Source organism: Martes martes, assembly GCF_963455335.1.
Source record: "Martes martes genome assembly, chromosome: 12".
In the NCBI taxonomy this organism is placed as follows: domain Eukaryota; kingdom Metazoa; phylum Chordata; class Mammalia; order Carnivora; family Mustelidae; genus Martes; species Martes martes.
In genome coordinates, this window is record NC_137900.1 from 36150046 (window position 1) to 36175451 (window position 25406).

Sequence of the window (25406 nt, forward strand, 5' to 3'; positions counted from 1 at the left end):
GCTATTAGTTCTTGTACATTTCTCTTAAGAAATCTGATGCGTGTGTAATTTTGTTTTATAACACTTTATATACTTTATAATACTTAGTTCCTATTGCTTGGTGGCCCTGAGGAAGTTTTGTCTTTAAAATCTATTGTTTTAGATTCTGACCAACTTTTCAAGGTACATGGTGGACCCTTTCAATAGACAGATTTTCTTTTTCTCCTATTTCTGAAAAATTTTCCCAGATTATACATATGCTTTTCCTCTTAATAACTCCAATTATACGTACATTGAATTTTCTTTGCCTTTCAACCATTTTCTCTCTGACACCTTTTACTCTTTTTTTCTCATTTGCATTCTTTTAGTTGTTGTCTTGCTTTTATTCATTGCCCCTTATAACTATTTGATTTTATTTGATACCTTGTCATTTTTTTTATTTTGAAGATTTTTTAATGTTTCCTTTAATTTCTTTCTGAAGTTCATTGCATTTCTTTCTGTTATTTCTTTCTGTTATATTTCTTTCTGTTATTTTGTTCTCAATTTTTTAATTTCTGATTTTGGATATTTTTATATCTCCAATTGTTTGAAGAAATTTAATTAAGTTTGGAATACTTGCTTATAGTTTTTATCTCATGGTCATTTTTCTTTCAGGGGCTTACAATCAGCAGAAATGTTCTAAGTCTCACTTTTTATTTTCCTTTTATTGTGGCTTCACACAGTTAGCCTGAGCTTTTGTTTTTGTCTTTGTTTTTGTTTTTTTCCTATTCCAAAATATTTCAGAGTTAGAGTTCATCACTGATGAGTACTCTCTTATGCCAGAATAGTGAAGTTCATTTCCTTAACATACAGTTTTTTTGTTGATGAAGGTGTTGGGGAAAGGATTGGTGCAACTTGTGTTTCTTTCTCTCTCTTTTTCTGCAGGATATTTAATTTTTTTTTCATTCATATTTCTTCCTGTTGCTTTAATGCCACATTGCCAAGGAGGCACTCTTCCTTCTTTAGTTAAAATAGTCACCCAAAATACTTGGCAGAGGCATCAGTGAAACCTCTGTTTTTGCTCACTCTTAAGACTCTTTGTTGGCAGTATTATAAAATAGTAAGTCCCAGACCTATGCTCAGCATTGAGCACTTAGTATGCACTTTTTCTTCCCGGAAGTTATTTCTATCTGGGTTTTATATATATTTTATATACTCTTCTTTTCCTTGGAGACTCCTAAGGCAACTCCCCACTCTCTAAATTCACAAGCTTACTATGGCTGTGGAAGTTCCGTTGGAATTTGGTGTGTTTTTCTACTTACAGTTAATTTGAAATTTATGTTATTAAATGTCTTCTAATAATTTTGAAGATGTGGTTTTGAGGTCCTTGTATTTGTATTTGTGTTCTTTGTTGAACTTAACTTCTTTGGAAGGATGTGTAGAAAGATTAGGACTTATGAAGCTGCCTTTTACTAGGGCCAAGCAGACTTCTCCAATAACTTCTAAGTTTTTCTCTTTATCCTTGATCATCTGAATTAAGTGTCTCTCTTTATCCTTGATGACCTGTATTTTAGTATAATGAGTCAAGATGTGGATTTATTTTATTTATACCTCTGGGCACTTTATATCTGAGAACTTAGTTATTTTGTAATTTTGGAAAGTTCTCAGTTATTATCTTTTCTCACATACACACACACCCACACCCAGATGCATATTTACCAATTCTTTAGTTTTTTCTTCCTGGAATTCTGGTAGACATATGTTAGAGCCTCCCCAAACCTTCGCCATATCTTTTAATTCATTAATTACTCTTTCACATTTTATTTCCTTGTGTTTTTGAACTCTATCTGAATTATTCAGTACTATTTTCTATCTCATTAATTCTTTGTGACAATCTGGAATTTATTCTATTTGTTGAATTTTTATATCAGTGACTACATTTTTTATTTCTAAGATTTCTAATTGTTTTTCTTATGTATCTACTTATACCTTTTAAATTTCTAAATTTTTAATAATTTGTATCCTTTCATTTAATGTTTTGATCATATTAAGCATATTTATTATTTTTTTATCCTTTAAAATAATTTTTTTCTGGAAGTGATTCATGTTTGTTGTGATTGATTTTTTGGGGGAAGAAGTGGAAGGAACTCCCATCTTTAGCATGACTCACAGAAAAAGGTGGAAATGAGGGTATGTGACTTTTGAGATTAGGTCATATGAGGTAATAAAACTAAAAAGGAGATTTTAAAGAAATGATTACTATTCTTTTTAAGAAAAGAAATGAGGATGAAGAAATAAGGAAAAAAGGGGCACAAATAAAGGGGAAGAAAGATGTGCTAGCCCTACATTTAAGATAGGCAGTGTTGCAAAGAGGAAAGATCATGGGTTTTAAATCACAACTTAATTCAAAGTCTGTCTCATCTATATACGAGCTATTGAGCAAGTCAACCTCAGTACCCATCCTCGAAATGAACATAGTAACAGCTGATTTATAGAGTTGTAGAGGATTAAGATGCTCCATATTAAGGGCTAACACAACGTATGAAATATGGCAGATGATTAACAAATAGTTGCTACATCCTTAGTATCACCACAACCACCGTTACTGTAACTATGGAACTAGCCAAATGAGGAAGAGGAGACAGGGGCTTTGGAGTGTCTTCTGACATCCTGAGTCTGGCGCTCACCCAGTGGGTGAGATATTAGCCTACTGCTGATACCTAATATTTAGTGAGTCTGTCTGTCTTTCTTTCTTTCCTTTTTTTTTTTAACTTCAAGTGTAAACAGCTGAACTCCATCATGGCGTCATTTTATAGTTACTACACTTGCTAATTTATAAGTAGATTCTCCCTCTTATAATTCTAAAAAAAAAGAAAAAAAAAAAGTACTAAGGCCCCAGGAAGTGAGAGATAGGTGAGGAGGTAGAAACAGTAGGGGTGATGAGATGGAACCCCCTTGGTCATTGATCCAGCCCTGAGGACATGGGTTAGAGGTAGTCAAAAGGCAGATAAACCTGAAGAGTAAGATGACTCACGGCTCCTTCACCATAAGACCAATGATTCCTTTGGGTGTTTTGAGCAGAAAGCATGTTATTGAGTAAACAGAAGACACCATACAACACAATTTATGTACCCTATCTCACCAGGACACAGATATTTTATCACTTATTTTGTAGATTGAGAAATAGAGACTTGGAGAAGCTAAAGAAATTGCTCAAACCCACGCAACATGACTTGTAAAGATAATAACTGGAATTTAAATCGAGATGTACTTAGCTACAAAAGCTACAGATACTGTAACGCAAGAAAGAGCATATGATGCAGAAGAGAAGCCAGGTTGGCTTACACATGGAGTTGTTACTCTTTGACGATAGGGCAACGGAGAATTATAGGTTCTATTATTATAGACACAGGGTGAGTGGAAAGAAACTTAACTGAGCTGCCAGAGCCACCTTATAGAAAAAAAAAAAAAAAAGTAAACCCCTTGAAAATATTTTATTTTCTAACTCCTGAGGGAAGGAGTTACAATTGTCCATTGCTTCAGCTGAATGATATGTAAGTCAAATCTCTTGGTTTCTTCAGCTTGTAAGTGTACATATGGTTGTGCTAACACTGAAAACTTAGTTTCAATGGCACGGAACCTCAGTTTCCAAATCTTAAACTTTGCCAACTCCTGGCTTAAAGAATGGTCTTTGGAAATATTTCTCCATTTGAATGTCCATTCTGTCATTCATATCTACGCTGGGCTCAAGCATGTTTCTTAATTTCCTGGAGCTTCAATTTTATCATCTATAAAATGGAATCATACCATTGACCTCATTTAGATTACTGTGAAGATTGAGAGGACATACATGCAACACATACACACTACAAAAACCTACATAGCACATAGATATTTAGCACCCTATAAAAGTTCATTCATTTTCTTCCTTTACCTCTTCTCATTTTTTCCCTAGCACTAGTCAGGATGAGAGGATTATAGTTACGACAATGGCTTGGCAGGTTTTATCCAAGGGTAGATGTTGGAAGTGGGAAGAAAGGAACTGAGTTTCAGGATCCATCTCTGGAACTGAAGTGAGCTTTCACCACTTGCATTTGTTTCTGTTGATCCCTTTGTGGGAAGTTGGAATTTAGGTAAAAAGAGGACATGGTAGTGGAACTGGAGGATGACGTATTTATTTGTTATTCATGGCCAGAAGGACTCCAAAGTCTCCTTCCTCTATTATACCCTGTACCTGGCCTTTTATCTAAGAGGTTTTCAATAGAAAAATGATAATCAGGGTGGTCTTTATAGCGGCTGGGGCCCTCAGGAGGAGATTTCATCATGTCTGGGCTCCATAATTCCACCTTGGGAAGGAAACCATACACATTTGGCCACTAGAAGGTAGAGTGCCCTCTAGTGTTGATGAAGTGCACAGCTTAACTGAGGGAGGAGGAAGGGAACAGGAGCCTCAGGGGCCTCAGGTAGATAAACTTCATGAGGCTCTCTTTTATTTCCCTTCCCTTTACAATGTGAAGATATTTTGCACAATTGGTGGGAGCCAGGTGTGTTTCCTCCTTTATGCATCAGGAGACAAAGGAAACTTTAGGAGAACTTCTAACAGTGCTTTTAAACTTACATTCTGGCTGTTGAGTTCATAGCGCAATGAGCATTTCCCGTCCTGATTTAAGTTACAAAGCTCAGGGTATAAGATCAGCTACTCACTGGTTGGTTGGTTGGTTTTGGATCATGATTAACTAACATTTCTTTGGGATCAGAGTTCCTGATTATGCAGCTAGGTTGCCGGGAGTACTGGCCATCACTGCTTAGGTTAACCTTTACTCAGTATTCCTCCCTCCTTGGGGGTTAGCTATTCCATTCCCTTACCACAACCATGACCTTTCTTGTATTCCTTGAAGAACACTCTTCAATGAACTCACAGCAATATTATCAAAGGGGAATTTTGCGGCCCAGAGGACACCTTCAGGAATTATTAGGATGCTTCTATATACACTTATTTATTGGTAGGAAAAAGGGTGTGAATTTTGGTTTCTGTGTTTAAATCCTGACTCACCACTTCCAATGGGGCCTTGGTCAAGTTTCAATTTTCCAGAGCCCAAGATTTCTCACTGGCAAGGAGATAAGAATAATAGTTATACTGTAAGATTGCTATGATAACTGGAGAGGAAAAAAAAGTATAAAGTGTCTGTTGCAAAGACTGATACACCTAGATGCTCAACACATGCTTGCTAGAAAAAATATTACTACATCAAGGAAAGGCAAGACGTTTGGGGGACAGAGGCAGGATATTTGGTTGGGAATAGTAACAAGAAATGAGATTGGGAGGTAGACTGGGGAGAGATTTTCAAAGATGTAGGATGTTCTTGAAAGTTTGGATTTTAGCTAGTGCATATTAGATCTACTTGAATTAGATCAGATATTAGAAAAGCAGTTTGTAATTATGAAAGAAAAATCTGCTCTGCAAATATAGGATAAATAAAGAGATACTGTTAATTGAAAGACACTGACTTGACCAGGCAGAATTGGGTATGTAGAGGCAGCAGAGTATATGATTCAAGAACTAGGTTGCTGGAACCAAGATGACTGAGCTTACAAACTGTGGCTCTGCCATTTACAAACTGTGTGGCCTTGGGGAAGTTGCTTTAACTCTCAACATCTCAGTTTCCTTACCTCTAAAATGGGGGTAGTTGTAATAACTTCCTCATAGGGCTGTAAAGCTTAAAGCAGTTCCTGGCACACAATAAGCATTTTTTTAAGACACAAACATAGTTCATAATAGAAAGTCAGTTTCACTTGACCAGAGACTGGAAGTGCAGGAGGAATGGAAGACAGATTGGAGTCTCTATCTCAGGAAACTGAGTGCATGCCGGTGTCAACAACTGAAATAGAAACATAAGAGGAGGAGTAAGTTTGTGTCATGAAGGATTTGGGGTGAAGATGTGATTGGGGAAGTACATCCTGGAAAATAACAGGACTTGGTGAGTTTACCCAATGAAATTACATGGGTGGAAAAGAAGAGTGCTATAGAAACTTGTAGTACATTTATATTCTCCAGGTGGGTTGAAGACTATGATTTGAGTAAGGAGGGAGTGAATGACAACAAGAGAATCAAAAGATATTGGGGTGGTAGAAACCAAAATTAGAGAGAATTATAAGCTTGACAGGGTGCTCAACAGGGGCAAAGGCCAAATACTTCATGAATTTATCTTTGTACAATTTGCCTCCCAATGGGCCATGTCTCTAATGTTTCTGGTAATGAGATCTGTCTTTTTGCCCCATGAATTTCCAGATGCTTTTGATTTTCAGTGATGTAATGAGTCCCAGACACATGCACAATCAACTGTACAACAGAAACGAGTAAAACTTCTACATACACTAGCACACATGCACACAGACACACATCACAAAACCTAACCTGGGAAATAAATTAATTTGGCCAAAGAGAATTGTTTGTCCTTAAGTAGAACACTAATGGTTCTCTGTAAGTTAATGGAAATGGTGCTAATCAATTCCTCTGCCCCACTTTCCAGACCTCCCTGATCTCTACCAAACCACTGTGCCTCTTATATGGGCTTGTTTTGTATTTTGCCCGACAACTCATATAAGTCATATTGAGATGTGGACACCATTAACTCAGCTTGCAGAGTTATCACTTAGATTTTTAAAGCCTGAAAGACTGGACTGCAGCATTGGCTGTCCGTCACCCTGGCCTCACTAACAGTATGGTGGGCAGAATCTTTGGCATATCTGATGGGAATGGTCAGCTCATTGTCATTGAGTCTGTCTCTCTGCTCCTGGGAAAGGCTGTATCTCCAGTGTCCCAATAAAGAAAATCTTTAGGTTTCTAGAGAATGTATGTTTCCATTGGGGGGGCAGGGAAGAAGAAGAAAAGAACAATCTGCATTGAGTATCCACTGTGGACACATTCCTGGGTAAGTAGCTGAGGATGCCACCACATGGTGTCCCTGTCTTCCAACTCATAGTCAGTAGGGGGAAAGAAAACCAAGAGGAAGCAGTATTGGAGAGACAGAAAAAAGTGCTTTGGGGGTTTGAGGAGGTGGAACAAATGCAAGGCAATTGTATCTATTTTCAGAATGCTAATGAGGTGAAAAACTGAGAATAGGGAAGTAATACACTCTTGCCCCATGGCATATTTCAGAGTTGCTTTTTTTGGGTGAAAAACTGGAAATTGGAATATGGAATAACAAATAATGTTGGCAAAGAGAGCTTTATCAGAGCAACTAGAAGAGGTGAGTTTGATATTAATTAATTATTAGTTAAGTAATACGACATGTATTTATTACATGTACACAATACAGAAGGAACTCTGCTAGGTGGTGAGGAGGCAGCTGGCCTTGTTGGGTATGCCAGGTAATTATCAGCATTTCCTGGAAATGCTCCTGTCCTAAAAGTGAGCATGAAGGGAAAGGAGGCTGTGAAGAAAGGATTATATCCAATTCTGTGTTGTTCATGCTCCTTACAGGACTCTTCTGAACCATGGCTGAGTGGTTGTTTCACTGATGTATCAAGCATTTTGCCCCTCTCACTTCCACGATTAGTGATGAAAACCAAATGGGTGAGAATAAATTGTCCATTCCACAAACCATTTGTAGAGATGTTTAGTTAATGGATAGAAAAATGCACAGTAGTTAAATGTTAATTAATTCCTTTTTTGAACAGCATATTCATTTTATAGTATTTATGAGGGTTGTCTTGTAAACAGATTCCTATTACTTTAGTTCAACCATTGAATTTCCCTAAGTCACTTATCCTAAATGTTCATTAATTTCAGCCAGCTCTAGAGACTGAATTCTTACTGAACATTACCACAAAATGCAACTCAAAAGCAAGGACCGTGTCTGTTTTGTGTCCTAAAAAATGCCCACTAAGGAAAGAGAAGTGCTTGAGGGAGCAACAAAGACAAGATTTGATGAAGATAATGATGATGAGGATGATAATGATAGGGAAATGGGGTGCTGATGATGGTGATGACAATATTGGATCTATTCCCTGTTTTGATGCCAAATGAAGATGAGAACTGTGGTGTGAATAACTTTTATTTCCAGGTGTTCTAAAGATATTTTGTGTTTAACAGGGACACAAAAGTAGATACTTGCAAGGGGGAGCCTATTAGACATTTCTGCTAAGGAGCGAATGGACCAAATAGATTTATCTGTCTGCCAGGAAAATGAAATAAACTCTCAGCCAGTGTAGGGGAAGAATTTCAAACCAGCATCGCCTAAGTACATATCCGAGGTCAATTTTGTGAGTATGGGTAGTCACACAAATGTCAAGTCTCCCTTTCCTTGTGTGTAAATGAGATGCAACTCCTTAGTTCTCAGGGCTGTTCTGAAGAATATTGGGTAATGTAGTGAAGATTCCATACAGTTTCTAATGCATACAGTGCAAAAGATTTTTTTCAGTCTTCTCATCTTTTCTAGGATCATCACTTTTCTCACCTGTAAAATAGACTAATAATATGTGCATCAAATGCAATGTATGTGAGAGTATTTTGTAAGGCAGAATGTGTTATAAACTCTTACACATTAATTATATACTGGTGAAATATGGGCTATTAGGGGTGAGCAGTCGTTTGGAAAGTCCCTCCAAGGCTCTGGACTTTTTCAATATTCAAGACTTTAAATCCAAATTCAATATTGACAATGTCAATATCATCCTTCTGTGGAGAGCAATAACCATCTCTTTAAACCATGGTTCGTGGGGAGGCTGGAAGGTGGAAACAGAGGGTGGAAAGTGGAATTGCCCCCTTGAGATTGAGCTCTGCTGTCCTGGCTGTGGAGGAAATGCTGAGTCCATTGATAGTGTGGAGAGAAAACAAGAAATGGGGGTAATACATTGGAGCTGCCAGGAATTCATGAGGTTTTGCAAAGTTCATCTGTTCGATGGTTGCCACAAATGGCAAAGAGATCTGAGGTGGGCCACTGGGGGATTATCACTGCTAGGCCCATGTGATGACCCTTTCTTAATGGCTCAAAAGGGCCAAGTGAGTGGCCAGCACATAAGGTCCCACCCTACCCTGCCCATTTTTCCCTTGGAGAAAGCTACATCTCTACATCTCCCTCACATCCAACAGAGGGAAGGGAAGGGACAAAACTCTTCCGCTTGGCATCAGGAAGATTTGTCTGCACTTTGGCTCCTCACCAGGCCCATCAGCATGCAAATAACTCCCTTTATTCCTGCCAAACTTCTTTATTGAAAAATCGAAACATCTTGTCTTTATTTTAAATTTTAAACAGGCAAATTAATTTTATTAGTTAAACCGCTCTGGGGGAAGAAAGAGCTTTTTACCTTAAATGCCATGACATCATCTCATCTGTCACCTTTTAAAAGCCCCATGTTTGGAATCAAGCCTCTTGGCAGCCTCTGTATTGGGCAGCAGCAGCTCTAAAAAGAGAAACAGGACGGGGAGGGGAAGCCATAAAGTGAACTGACTTTTGGAAATTTAGTGATATGGCTACAAAGCATCGGACAGGAGAGGCTGAACTGGAACAGCTGCTCCAGACTTAAGGGTCTGAGCTCTGGAGGCAGAGCTCCCAACACATCATACATTGTGACAGATGCCGACTGCAGCAGGAGCATTAGTGGTTATTAGAATGGGGACAGATTTTGAAATTGTGGTGTGGGCCAGTGTGCTCAAGAATGACTGTTCCAGGCACCTGGGTGGCTCAGTGGGTTAAAGCCTCTGCCTTCGGCTCAGGTCGTGATCCCAGGGTCCTGGGACGGAGCCCCATGTGGGGCTCTCTGCTCAGCAGGGAGCCTGCTTCCCTCTCTCTGTCTGCCTGCCTCTCTGCCTACTTGTGATCTCTGTCTGTCAAATAAATAAAATCTTAAAAAAAAAAAAAAGAATGACTGTTCCTCTCTCATATTTAAGCACTAAGGAATTTGGAAACATCTAGTCCAGAAAGGGATTAGTGAGTTTCTTTCATTGACTCTGCATATGATCTGTTCTCTCATTATTATTCTGGGGTCCTTCGGCCTTTAAAAGTTCGATCAGTACATTTCTCTCGCTAATATCCACCACCACCGTGGCTGAAGCCACTGGTTTTCATTGCCACGTTCTTACTGTCTTCTGACGGCCTTGCTGACTTGGGTTGGGTTTCCCAGAAAGCAAACTTTCAGATGCAGGTTTGCATACAAGGGAATTATTGAAGTGTGCTCTGGGGTCACTACCTGTGAGGAGTAAGGGTAGCAGGACTCAGCAGGAGAGTTTAGCTGTGGTGTAGTTGTAATAAGGCCTCAGCTCAAGTTCCATAGGGAACTTGAGAGCCTAAATAGAAATGAAAGCCTTTGAGGCGACATTGTTACATTGTTCACTCATCTGATGCCGCCAGCTGTCCCCAGGGAGGAACATAACTTTGCTATGGCAGCATCCTTCAGTCAAGAGCCACTCTCAGAGAGGGTTCTAAACTGTAAGTTGTCAACAGCCAACACTTGTGTAGCTGGGGGAATGCATCTCAGTCCCAAAGAGGGTAACTGGGATGCATGCAACAGCATCTACTACACTGATCTCACACTCCTGTTCTCCTATCCTTTGTTCTCTGTACTCCAAATGATCATTCTCAAATGCAATTAAATATGCCTGTACCTTGTCATAAATTCATCAACGGCTTATTGCATTGAGGTAAAGGCCCAAATCCTTATATGGCCTTCAAATACCTGAATCCATGCCACTTTACCCAGATTTCCAGCCTCATCCATTTCTCAGTCTCTACACTTCAGACAGAAGGTACTGTGCATCCTGTTTTTATTCTCAGGGGTTCTCTGCTCCTTTCTGACTCAGTGGTAGACTGTTTTTCCTTTTTGCTTTCTGGAATTTACCCTCTTCTAATTTTGGGAACTCCCACCATGTGTGTCAATAGAAGAAGGGCCTCCTTACCTTGAACACCCTACCTAATCTTGTACAATTAGATGTTTCCACCCACAGTTTGAATCTGGAGATAGTGACAAAAAGACAAAGGAACAATGAAATTCAGTTGCTGGCCTCAGTGGTAGCATCACTGAATAGGAGTTGTTGCAGGTCCAGAAGTATTTCTGCCACCAGTTTCCCTTAATTCCTGATGGTTTCTGAGCTGATTCCTCAGGCTTCTTGACAATTTGGTGAGTGAGTTACCCAACATCCTTCTCTTATAACCCTTTTTTGATATACTTTTGCTTCATTACTCATACTTTTGATATTAGCTCATGAGTCACCTCCTCAGGGAAACCTTTAATGGTACCCCCTCCAGCATCGGTCAATTTCCCTTCCTATCACCAGAACTCTTCATTCAGAACACTTACATATCTGTAATCAAACATTCATGAAACTGATTATTTGATTAATGTCTAGCTTCCTGATTAGAATTTGAACTTTTTGAGAGCAAGACTGTGTCTATTTTTGTTCACAATTTTTTTCCACAGCTTTAGCACAGGATCTAAAACTAAATATATAAGTATGCATTTTGAATAAGCAAAGAAATAATGAAAGCCAGTGTATGGAGTTGGATGTCCCTAACTTTTTAAAAAATGAGATAGATATAGATCTTGAGGGAGAAAGGCACAGGATATTTTCCTGAAGGACTGAGGAAACACCATTTTTGTTATGCGCTGTCTTCTTGCATTTGTCAATAATTTCCTGTTTCTTTTCTTCTCTTTTTCCCTTAGTGAGCTGTCTTAATGACATAAATGACTGGCTCTCTTACATTCTGATCCTACCACACTTTAGGAAGGCTGGACATTCCAGCTTCACATTTTTTGGATCTGAGTTTTCCCACTATTTAGACACAATTTTGCTTTGCTTTCTTCCTCACTTTTAATTGAAATTTTAATGAATTACTAATGAAATCAATAGGCATCTGATGTGTGGAGACCAATTCCATTACAGAGGCTTTATTAGGTTACTCCCCAAAACTAGAGTGACAAAGATAGTTCTTCAGTGGAAAGATCATCAAATGAGAGAAACTCCTTCTTGTTCCCTTTTTGAGTCTTTACCAAGCCTCACATTTTCAACTTGATGGCTCAAACTTAAGGTCCTTTCATTTGAACCTTGTCAGGGAATTTGGTTTCTAGCTGGCCTTGGGAGCTCTGGGGCCAGAGATGGATGAATGCTCTACTGATGTTGCCTAGGACCACACAGCCACCAGCATATTTTGGGGGAGGTTGAAGAAGGTTGGATTTCACAATCTGGGGGCCCCTTCAGATAGCATGGTCTGGATTAGCCCACATCAGAGCACATGGGATTCCAACGTGTTCTCTCTGTTCTAAACTCCATGTTATCTCTGGTCCAAAGCCAACTTGGAAGAAAGATTAACTACCTCTGCCAACCTCTCACCCCTTCACAGGGCTGAGATACCAACAAGCAGAACTAGTCCTTATGCTAACATTAATTAGCAGAGAGATCACCCATAGGGTCAAAGGTAGGTATTGCTTTAAGAAGACAACTTCTTATAAGGAACTACTGGTCAAAAAGAAGGGGAACAAAGTGAGTATCCAATAGCCTCCAGAGTTTCATTATGCAGTTTTGCACATATGAAGTCACTGGGTCCTCACACTACCCCTGACAAACAGGTAGGATTATTCCCACTTCATAGATAAAATATTGAGATTCAAAAGGGGTAGGGACTAGCACATAATGACACAACATTAAAGTGATAAAGCAATGATTAAAAGTGAGGCTGGCTTTTCTCAGTCTTCTAAACTGTCATGCTGAAAGAGCACTGTGGAATTGAGAATTCCTTTGCTTATAAGATCTCACCCTTGTGGACACTGCTGTTTATACATGGTGCTCAACCTTCTTATCTATAGATGTGGCTTGGCATTGATCTTTTGGCACTGCTGCACCTCATATGTCTTGGGATATCTATATTCAGAATTTTTTCTGTTTTTTTTTTTTTTTTGATTGGCATGATTTCTAAATCAGACAGGATGGTGTTGTGAAAATTGAAGGGTCTGTTGCTTAAAAGTCACAAATTCTAGGATTTGGATTCCAGCTTTGCCATTTACCAATTGTGTGACTATGGGCAAATTACTTCTCTAAGCTGCATCCTTAAATTGCAAATCCTCATACCTTTGTGTCAGGGTTAACCTTATAATAACAAAACTCATGGACCCTTATTTTCTTTAAATCTGATTCTGAGCTCCCTCCTACTAGCTCATGGAATAATGTCTTCTCAAACAATGTAGGCACTCTCTTTGCTAGGACTGTGCAAGACTATGTTTTGAAGATTTGTGTGGTATGTACAAAATGGGGGAGGAGATTGGAAGGTTTCATGAGGATTTCCATACCAGCCACTTACTCACCAAACAACCAGTATGTTCTACTCTGTGACAAATGTTGAGGACAGAATGGAAAACACACAGACTCAGTCACTACAGTGGAGAGAAATAATGTTACATTAAAGTGTGAGAAATAGAAGAAGAACATGGGGGTTTAACTAACCTAGTCTGGTGGTATGTGTGTGTGATGGTGGTAGGATCTCTTAATCCTGGCATAGAGAACAAGAAGGGAGAGAGGCATGAGATGGAGCTAGGGAATTTGCAGGGGCCAGATAGTTGAATACTGAGGTTCAGAAATATCGAAGCTCAGAAAGGGTAGGTGATACCCTTGTAGGATAGACCTCAATCACAACAACTGAAGTGGTGGCCATGACTAAGTTTGAAGACTGTCAATTTGTCTAGCTCAATCTTGTTATCGAGGCTCACAAAGTCTTTTCCCAAAGAATTTATCCAACAGCTTTATCTAAAAAGAAAATTTGTAAAACAGAAAAAAAAATGCAAGTAAATGAGATTTGTTGGTATGATTCACATATGTATTTGTTTCTTTAGTGTTTTTGGACACTTGCTGTGTGTCAGACATGTTGCTATGAACATCATTTCATTTAAACATTGCAGTAACCTAAGGAAATATGTACCATTATCATGCCCAGTTTACAGAGCAGAAAAATCAAGGATTAGTGAGGTCAAATAATTTACTCAAGATCATACAGCTCATGGAAGCTAGGCAAGATGATGGAGGAGTGAGGGATTCCATTTCAACAGGTCCCCTGAATTTAGTTATATATCTACCATGCCACCCTGAGCACCCATGAAATCAGCCTGAGATGTAAGATGATATATCTGGATATCTGCGGGGGCAGAGGATCATCAGTGAGAGGTACGAAGGACAGAGTTGTGATTGAGTGGACAGATGTTGGAGGATAAACAGAAGGGAGAGAGGACCACCAGAAGCTAGCCATTGGAAAGTAATACCCCAGAGCAAAAGTGTCTTGTGCCTGGGGACCTGTGATAGCTTGGAGAGTGGTGGTGGTGGGATGGGAAGGGAATGATAACAGCACTCAAACAGAATATAGGGACTTAAGGGGTAAAGGCTGAGATAGGGCAGCCACAGGCACAGACCTGAGCCCGTGAATGGGAGGGGGGATAAACACCACTGTCACTGCCCTTGCCCACTGCCCACACCCACACTGGCCCTGGAGAAGACCCCGCAGGGAACTGGGCAGAGGACCTGGGGCCACCTCCCACCACTGCCCATGCCCAAGGGGAGCCAGCATGCACCCGAGACTCCAGAGCCAGGCCCAGCCACCACTGCCACCAGGGTCCCAGGCTTATCGAGACTGGGATCACTCACAGTTTTGGAGGCACAGGAGGCAGAGGCAAGCTGGGACTGGGGTCCACTGCTGAGAGGATCGATGGGGGTGTGTAACTCCTATGGGAGGCTGTGGTATTCAACAGAGTTTGCAGAGGGGGAGTCTGTGTGTTCTGGACCATTCAGAGAGGAGCAGACTGTGTTGTCTCTTCTCTGAAGTGGAGGTCTGAATGTGGACATTTTCCTTTCCTTTGATCCTCTGAAAAGGCATGGAAAGTCACCAGAGAACAAAAGTTTCCAGAGAACAAAAGCCCAAAAAAGAGGTTTCTACGGAGCCCAGCGCCTTGATAAGGAGCAGGGCAACTCTGCCCAAGCAAGATTGACTGAAAAACAATGCAGCAGTCCTTTTCCCCAGAAGACAAGCTGGAAGAACAGGAGGACAACAACCCCAGGGTCCCTGTAAAACTGTAAAACCCCAACACCAGGGGAAAATAGTGTATTAAACTCCTGGTGTTGCTTCATGGCCCATGTATTTCTTAGACACAACTTTTCTCTCTCTCTTTTAATTATTTCTCATGTTTCTTCTTTTTCTTCTTCTTCTTCTTCTTCTTCTTCTTCTCATTTCAACTAGATGCTTAATACAACCTATTCCATAGTAACTTTTTAACTTGAACATTTTCACACATATACTTTCTCTTTTTATATATATAGATATAATATACAAGATATTTATATATATGTATATACGCTCATATATATATGTGTGTGTGTGTATATATATATATATCAATGTAGTCCTTTTTTTCCCTATTCAATACTACTTTGAATATATATATATATATATATAATTTTTCTTTTTTTAAATTTCCCTGTATCTCTGGGAAGTAGTGTTCTCTAACAAAGAGAATAAAATAGACCCAGGAAGAAGAACTGAAACACCTTACCATGCCCACATCAAGGGATTAGAACCACCTTCCCTTCATCCCACCCTCTTTTTATTGTTTTTTTGTTTTTGAGTGTGGGGATTTTTGTTATTGTTTGTTTGTTTGTTTGTTTTTGTTTTTGTACTTTATAAATCTTATTCTTGGGTTTCATCTTGGCTCGGGTTTTTTTGGTGGTGGCTTCCGATTGTTATGAACTTTCCCAGGGTGAACCTTTCCTGGACTGTGGTTGATATTTTCAGGTGTACATCCACCCAATCACAACTCAACAGAATGACTAGGAGGAGGAACTCCCAAAGAAGAAAAGACCCAGAGGCGCCTGGGTGGCTCAGTGGGTTAAAGCCTCTGCTTTTGGCTTGGGTCATGATCCCAGGTTCCTGGGATCCCCACATTGGGCTCTCTGCTCAGCAGGGAACCTGCTTCCTCCTTCTCTCTCTGTCTGCTTGCCTCTAAGCCTAATTGTGATCTCTATCTGTCAAAAAAAAAAAAAAAAAAAAAAGACCCAGAGACAATGGCCTCTCCAAGAGACAAAATGGATATGGATATAAAAGGAAGAGGTCAGAGATAGACTTCAGGATAACAGTTATGAAGAAAATAGCTAGACTGAAGAACACCATTAGTGGCAGCATAGATTCTCTAAGGGCAGAAAGAGCTAATCAAGCTCAACTTAAAAATGCTATAAATGAGATGCAGTGTAAACCAGATACTATACAGCTAGGGTAAATGAGGCAGAAGAATGAATTAGTGATCTAGGAGACGAACTGATAGGAAGGAAGGAACAGGAGGAGGCCTGGAAGAAACACCTTAAAATCCATGAAAATAGAATTAGAGAAATAAATGATGCCATGAAATGTTCCAATGTCAGAATTATTGGGATCCCTGAGGGGGTGGAGAGAGAGGACTAGAAGATACATTTGAGCAAATTGTAACCAATAACTTACCTAATCTGGGGAATGAAATGAGCATTCGAGTCCTAGAGACAGAGAGAACCCTTCCTAAGATCAAGGAGAACAAACACCCTGGCATGTAATAGTAAATCTCCCAAATCTCAGAACCAAGAAAATCATCTTAACAGCAGTTAGGGGAAGAGATTCCTTACATACAGAGGAAAGAACATTAGAATAATGTCATACCTATTCATAGAGACCTGGCAATCCAGAAAGTGTTGGCAAGACATATTCAGGGCATTAAATGAGAAGAACATACAACCAAGAGTACTTTATCCAGCAAGGCTGTCATTCAGAATGGATGGAGAGATAAAGAGCTTCCAGGACCATCAGAAACTGAAAGAGTACATGACCACTAAGCATGTTCTGCAAGAAATATTAAGGGGGGGGTCTCTATAAAAGAAGAAAGACCCTGAGTGATATAGAACAGGAATTCACAGAGCCAATCTATAGGAACAAGGACCTGATAGGCAACATGATGACAATGAAATCATATCTTTCAATAATCACTCTTAATGTGAATGGTCTAAATGCTCCCAAGAAATGGCACAGGGTTGCAGATTGGATTAAAAAAAAAGAAAAAGAACCTATTTATATGCTGTCTATAAGAGACTCATTTTGAACCTAAAGATACATCCAGACTGAAAGTGAAGGAATGGAGAATGATTTTTTATGCCAATGTACCTCAAAAGAAGGCTGGGTAGCATTTCTCATATCAGACAAATTAGATTTTAAGCTAAAGACTGTAGTTACAGATACAGAAGGACACCATATGACTCTTAAAGTGTATACACAACAAGAGGATCCAACAATTGTAAATATCTACCTCCCAACATGGGAGTAGCCAACCACATAAGCCAACTGTTAACCAAAATAAAGAGACATATCGATAATAATACATTAATAGTAGGAGACCGCAACACTCCATTCCCTATTTCTGCATAGTCTCAGACCACAGTGCTTTGAAACTGGAACTCAATCACAAAAAAAAAGTTTGAAAGAAATTCAAACCCTTGGAAGCTAAAAACCATTCTGCTTAAGAATGTTTGGGTCAACCAAGAAATCAAAGAACGCAAACAATTCATGGAAACTGATGAGAATGAAAACACATCAGTCCAAAGCCTATGGGATATGGCAGGAGCAGTCCTAAGGGAAATACATAGCTATCCAAGCCTCACTCAAAAAAAAAGTAAATCCCAAATCACCGACTAACTTTACGCCTTAAAGAACTGGAGAAAAAAACAACAAATGATGCCTAAGCCATACATGAGAATAGAAATAATTAAGATTAGAGTAGAGATCAATAAATTAGAAACCAGAGGGGCACCTGGATGGCTCTGTTGGTCAAGCGACTGCCTTCAGCTCAGGTCATGATCCTGGAGTCCCAGGATTGAGTCCCACATTGGGATCCCAGCTCCATGGGGAGTCTGCTTCTCCCTCTGACCTCCTACCCTCTCATGCTCTCTCTCTCTCTCAAATAAATAAATAAAATCTTAAAAAAAAAAAAGGAAAGAAACCAGAAACATAGTAGAGCAGATCAATGAAACTGGAAACTGGTTCTTTGAAAGAATTAATAAGTTTGATAAACCACTGGCCAGACTTATCCAAAGGAAAGAGAAAGGACCCAAATTAATAAAATTATGAATGAAAGGAGAGATCATGACTAACACCAAGGAAATAGAAACAATTACCAGAAATTATTATCAACGACTTTATGCAAATAAATTAAGCAACCTGGAAGAAATGTATGCCTTCTTGGACCTATAAACTACCAAGACTGAAACAGGAAGAAATTGACAACCTGAATAGACAAATAACCAGTAACAAGATTGAAGTAATGATCAAAAACCTCCCCAAAAAACAAGAATTCAGGAGTGGATGGATTCCCTGGGAATTCCACCAAATATTCAAAGAAGAAATAATATCCATTCTCCTGAAGCTGTATCAAAAAATAGAAACTGAAGGAAAACTCCAGACTCATTCTATGATGCCAGGATTACCTTGATCCCCAAACCAGGCAAAGACCCCATCAAAAAGGAGAATTTCAGACCAATATCTCTCATGAATATAGATGCCAAAATTCTCAACAAGATCCTAGATAATAGGATCCAACAGTACATTAAAAGGATTATCCATCACGACCAGGTAGAATTTATTCCTGGGATGCAAGGGTGGTTCAACATTCACAAATCAATCAACATGATAGACCACATTAATAAGAGGAGAGAGAAGGTCCTCTCAATTGATGCAGAAAAAGCATTTGACAAAATACATCATCCTTTTCTATTTAAACTCTTCAGAGTGTAGGGATAGAGGGAACATTCCCCAATTTCATAAAAACTATCTATGAAAAGCTCACAGTGAATATCATTCTCAATGGGAAAAAGCTGAGAGCTCTTCTGTTAAGATCAGGAACAAAACAAGAATGCCCACTCTCACCGCTATTGTTCAACATAGTACTAGAAGTCCTAGCAACAGCAATCAGCAAAAAGAAATAAAAAGTATTTAAGCTGGCAAAGAAGAAGTCAAACTCTCTCTCTTTGTAGATGACATGATACTTTACATGGAATACACAAAAGAAACTCCACCCCTAAATTACTAGGACTCATACAGCAATTCAGAAATGTGGCAGGATAAAAAATCAATGCACAGAAATCAGTTACTTTCCTATACACTAACAATGTAACTATAGAAAGAGATACTAGGGAATCAATTCCATTTATAATAGCACCAAAACCCATAAGATACCTTGGAATAAACCTAACCAAAGAGGTGAAGGATCCTTACTCTAGAAACTACAGAACACTTACAAAAGAAATTGAAGAAGACACAAAAAATGGAAAAAACATTCCATGCTCATGGATTGGAAAAATAAACATTGTTAAAATGTGTATGCTGCCCAGAGCAATCTACACTTTCAGTGCCATCCCAATCAAAATACCAATGACATTTTTCAAAGTGCCGGAACAAACAATCCTAAAATTTGTATGGAAACAGAAAAGATCCTGAATCACCAAGGAAATGTTGAGAAAGAAAAACAAAGTTGAGGGCATCATGTTGCCTGATTTCAAGCTATGTTACAAAGCTGTGATCATCAAGACAACATGGTACTGGCACAAAAACAGACACATAGATCAGTGGAACAGAATAGAGAGCCCATATATGGACTCTATGGTCAACTAATTTTCAACAAGGCAGGAAAATATATCCAATGGAAAAAAGACAGTCTCTTCCATAAATGGTGCTGGGAAAATTAAACAGCTATATAGAGAAGAATGAACTTGGCCATTCTCTTACATGACAAACAAAGATAAACTCTAAATGGATGAAAGAACTCAATGTGAGACAGGAACCCATAAAAATCCTAGAGGAGAATGTAGGCAATACACTCTTGGACATTGGCCACAGCAACTTCTTTCAAGATACATCTCTAGAGGCAAGGGAAACAAAAGTGAAAATGAACATTTGGGACTTCATCAAGATAAAAAGCTTCTGCACAGCAAAGGAAACAGTCAACAGAAGAAAGAGGCAACCCACGGAATGGGAGAAGATATTTGCAAATGACACTACAGATAAGGGGCTGATATCTAAGATCTATAAAAAACTTCTCAAACTCAACACTCAAAAAATAGATAATCAAGTGAAAAAATGGGCAGAAGACATGAACAGACACGTCTCTAAAGAAGATATACAAATGGCTAAGAGACACATGAAAAAATGTTCATCATCATTAGCCATCAGGGAAATTCAAATAAAAATCACATTGAAATACCACCTGACACCAGTTAGAATGGCAAAAATTGACAAGAAACAACAAATGTTGGAGAGGATGTGGAAAAAGGGGAACCCTCTTACACTGTTGGTGGCAATGCAAGTTGATACAGCCACTTTGGAAAGTAGTGTGGCAGTTCCTCAAAAAGTTAAAAATAGAGCTACCCTATGACCCAGTAACTAAGAAAAGAAGGGCCACATGCACCCAATGTTCATAGCAGCAATGTCTATGATAGCCAAGCCGTGGAAAGAGCCAAGATTCAACAGATGAATAGATAAAGATGTCATCCATATGTACAATGGAATGTTACTCAGCCATCAGAAAGGATGAATACCCAATATTTGCATTGACATGAATGGAACTGCAGGAGATTGTGCTAAGTGAAATAAGTCAAGCAGAGAAAGTCAATTCTCATTTGGTTTCACTCATTTGTGCAACACAAGGAATAACATGGAGGACATTAGGAGAAGGAGAGGAAAAATGAAGGGGGGCAAAATCAGAGGGGGAGATGAACCATGACAGACTATGAATTTTGGGAAACAAACTGAAGGTTTTAGAGGGAAGGGATTTCAGGGAAAGGGTTAGCCCAGTGATGGGTATTAAGGAGGGCATGGATTGTACACTGGGTGTTATACACAAACAATGACTCATGGAACACTACATCAAAAACTTATGAGGTACTGTATGGTGACTAATATAACATGATTAAGAAAATCATACAGCTTATAAATTACTTAACCATGATTTAAATCTAGGCTGTCTTATTTCAGAGACCTTTTACCTTCTAATTTCTAACTAGTTAACTGGTTAAATTACCTCTTAACAGATAGCATATCCTGAGGTTGTACATACAAAGTTGATACATTGTGATGATGACTGGAAGCTAGTTTTGGAAGGCTGTTCTAGAAAGTGAAAAGTGGATGAAAGTGAAAGTCAAAGTCAAAAACAACTATGATATTTGTGTGTGTGTTTGTGTGTGTGTGATGCACAGTGATACAGTTGGTTGACCACAATTTTTTTAGTTATACTTTGCAAAAACTTTTATTTTGACATATGTTAAGAGATGTTTTTTGAAAGAGGAGTTCTGTAGTCAAATTTGTTGAGGAGACATTGAGAAACAACGTTAAATTTCTTTACTGTAGGACTTCTCAGTTACTTTAATAAGCTATGTAAATAAAATTTAACTCTTCAAGAAGGGGTTCTTATTTTTCAAAGAAAACTGATTCAAGTACCCATTATTACTTTTTCCTTGAGCATCTATTAAGTAACACCATGTCTGACACAGGTTGGGATGCTCTTTTAAATAATCTTTACGGTTTTAATGATTTTCAATGGGTGAAACAGATTATGGTAATTAGTGTAATTCTATGAATAGCTTTTAATAAATATCCCCTAGAGGGATGTTTTCTTTGAGATACAGAGATTCTTTTTTATTGGCTTGTTCACTTTAATAGGGAGGGTCTTTATTATTTTCCTGGGGCAATCTGAACCTAAAGGAAAACCCTTAGATATGTTTGAACAGCAGTGTATTATCCCAATTTTTAATAATACCTTCAATAGTTTATTCAATGTATTTGTAGAGGTGGATAAATTTGGCACAGGAGGGCTCCAAATTAGACTTTAATTCCAGAGATGGAACCTCTTTCCCACAATATAAAGTCTTTTGTATCAAAAAAAAAAAACTTACCTATGTTGTAAAGACAAGAGAATGAGAATTGGGACTGAAAATCTGACTTTTGGAGTTATCAAAAGTAGAGAATGGAAATGCAGACAGAAGATAGGGGAATTTACCGAATTATAATTTCCTTTTAAAACCTGTTTGAAAGCTCCTTTGCTTTTACCACAATGTTCATCCGTTACGTTTTCTCTTTTCAGCAGTAAGCATTGATTTGTGAAAATAATGGCTTCTGCTGGAAGATGAGAATTTAATTAAAAAAAATAGTGTCTTTAAAAAAATCTAAAAGAAGAAATTGCTAACTTGATTTGTCGTTTTTCATTGGGATTTGTTTTTCAAATCTTGGACTGCTTCCATTGATAGGAAGCAATTTTAATGCTTATGTCTTGGCAGAAAAATGACTTTTTTTTTTTTTTTTGGTCCTCAATAATTGTTTTCTTTAATAGTCTCCAATTCAAAAACAAAAACTTATTTCAGAAAATGAAAACTTGTTAAGGTTTGAATGTTTAACAATTCTAAATTCATCCTTAAGAATGATGCCAAATAGAAATAATCTTCATCGAATTTCCACGTGGATCAGAAGGCTTAAAATTCAGCAAAGTGGAGCAGAGTAAATTGATTCCACTCTTTGAGGTGGGAGGAAAAATGCAGCCAGAGGTACTCTACCCAGTAACTCAAGGTGGCTTTGGTAGGAAGGAGAAATTGCAGGGAAGAGCTTTCAAAGTCTTAGAAATGATACGGAAAAAGTACTCTCCAGCTTACATTGCCTCAATTAAATGTAATCTTGTGCCATGGGTATTGCCATAATCCCTATTTTATAAGCGGGGAAACTGAAGCTCAGAGAGGTTAATAGACTTTGATATTCACAGACTGGTCAGTAGAGCTAACACTTAAACTGGGCCATATTAGCCAGGGTTCTCCAGAGAAACAGAACCAACAGGATATATACAGTATGCCAATGTATCTTGTGTGTGTGTGTGTGTGTGTGTGTGTGTGTATACACAGACACAGAGGGAGACTGAAGGAGAGAGAGAGATCAATTGATTTATTATAGGTACACAGACACAGAGGGAGACTGAAGGAGAGAGAGAGATCGATTGATTGATTATATGGAATTGACTCATATGATTATGGGGGCTGAAATTCCCAAGATATGATGTCAGTAAACTGTAGACCAGGGAGAATGGACCTATAGTTCTACTCTGAGTTTGAAGACCTGAGATTCAGGAGAGCTAAAGCTGTAATATCCAGTTTATACGCTGGCAGACTTGGGACCCTAGAAGAGCCAATGTTTCAGGGTGAATCTCAGGGCTGAAAAAGACCAATACCTCAGGTCCAGATGTCAGAGAGCAGGAATTTCCTCTTAACTCAGTCTTTTTGCTCTATTCAGGTCTTCAATGAATGAGGCTCACCCAAATTAGGAGGAACGGTCTGCTTTATCTCTTTAAATGTTCATATCATTGAGAAATACCCTCACAGACACACCCAGAATAATGTTTGATCAAATGTCTGGGCATCCCATAGCCCAATCAAGCTGACACACAAAATTTACCATCACACAGGCCTTCTGAATTGAATCCCATGGTCTACTTGCATAATAACAATATTAAACCCCCTATCTGATTTTTTTGAACCTGTCATCAATGCTGTTGCATTTATTTATATTCCTGTAAGAATTTTACTTATTGCCATTCATGGTGTTTCTCTATGTGACTCTATTTTTTTAAGTATTTTTTAAGACTTTATTTATTTATTTGACAGAGAGAAATCAGAAGTAGGCAGAGAGGCAGGCGAAGAGAAAGGAGGAAGCAGGCTTCCGTTGAGCAGAGAGCCCAATGTGGGGCTCGATCCCAAGACCCTGAGATCATAACCTGAGCCAAAGACAGAGGCTTAAACCACTGAGCCACCCAGGCGCCCCTCTATGTGACTCTATTGATCAAGGCTGCCTCCTCACAAAATTTATATTTATATTATATTTAGAGCTAAGTAGGCTCAACCAGGGGCAAATTGTGTGTAACGTTTTTGGCTATCATAACTACAGTGTAGGGTGGTGGGGACATATTTCTGCCATCTGGTGGATAGAGGCCAGGGATGCTGGTAACAATCCTGCAATGCACAGAACAGCCCACCACAAATACTTACTCAGCCCAAAGCATCAGTCAGATCAAGGTTCACAAACTACCTTAGTGTAAACATTCTTAGGGTCCAATGTGGATTTGGGGAGATTTGTAAATACCATGAAAATGTATGCAAAATTTTATGTGTACATTGTTATTCCTCCCTCCAAGGGGAGTCCATAGTCTTTATCTTATGACAGAGTCCCATGCTGTCTATGATGTATATGGCAGATTAACACTTAGCATCAAGCTTCTTCTATTGTGCCTTCCTGCACTGCAGTTTGGATAGCTAAAAGCTACATTTCCCAAACTTTCTTGTAGCTGTGGTATTGGGTATAAAATCAGTTCTTCCAGGTAAGTGGAAGGCATAAATAAGGTAGAGTCCATATTCCTGTTGCTTTGGGTGTTTTCCACTGGAATTGTTTTGGTAGTAATTTGAACTTTTCTGCTTCATCTTTTCAGGGACCAGCTAATAACTTCATGGGAAGTAGAAGGCAGTGTGATGACAGTGGTAGAGAAGAAAGTGCTTTTCTGATCTTGGATCACTGTTACAAGAGAGTATGTTCTTGAAGTCCACAGTTCCAGAGGTGGTCTTCTTAGTTCCCATCTTTCCAACAGAGGCAAAGATAAAAGCTACTTTCATGGACCATTTTTAAAAATATCTTTCTAGGAGTCATTTCTAGAGGCCCAGCCTAGAACCTGTTCCTCTAAATCTTCTAAAATTTGAAAACTCCTTAACTCCCTCCTTAAGTCCCACCCTACTTAAAAATATCAAGAAGAATATCTGTTTTTTTGTAGCTGAACCCTGCTGATATACCTCCAAAAAGTTTATAATCACTGATTTACCCTACTTCTTGCCTGATGGGGTTGCTGAGTCTTTTTTCACTGTAAAATAGCATTTACCTACATGGCAAGATCTTATTGATATCTCTGTAAAGGAGCTATTCAAAAATGTTTGACCTGATGGAACAGTAAGCTTGTCATTGTGGAGAACAAGCAAAGACCACAGTCCAGTGCTAAATAAAGCATAATTCACTGGCATAGAACTATTACTATGCATGTGAGAAATATTGAAAGATTAACACTAAAAAAGATCTTAGAGACCATATTGTCCAGTTATTTTCAAAGTGGAAATTTGTGGGAAATGTAGGGTTGTCACAATAACCAGGGAGTGCTACTACTGGTACTTAGTACCCAGAGGCCACGGATGCTTAATGTCCTGCCATGTGCAGGTCAAACCCATACCTTAAACAATTGCTACTTGCCCATCAATGCCCATAGAACTCTTGTTGGAAAACACCAGCTCGATATTGCTTTACCAAAGAAGAAATGGAGTACAGGACAATGAAATGATTCTCATAAGGTCATAGAACCTTATGAGAAGGTCATCTGACTCCCAGAGCAGAGGTCTTTTC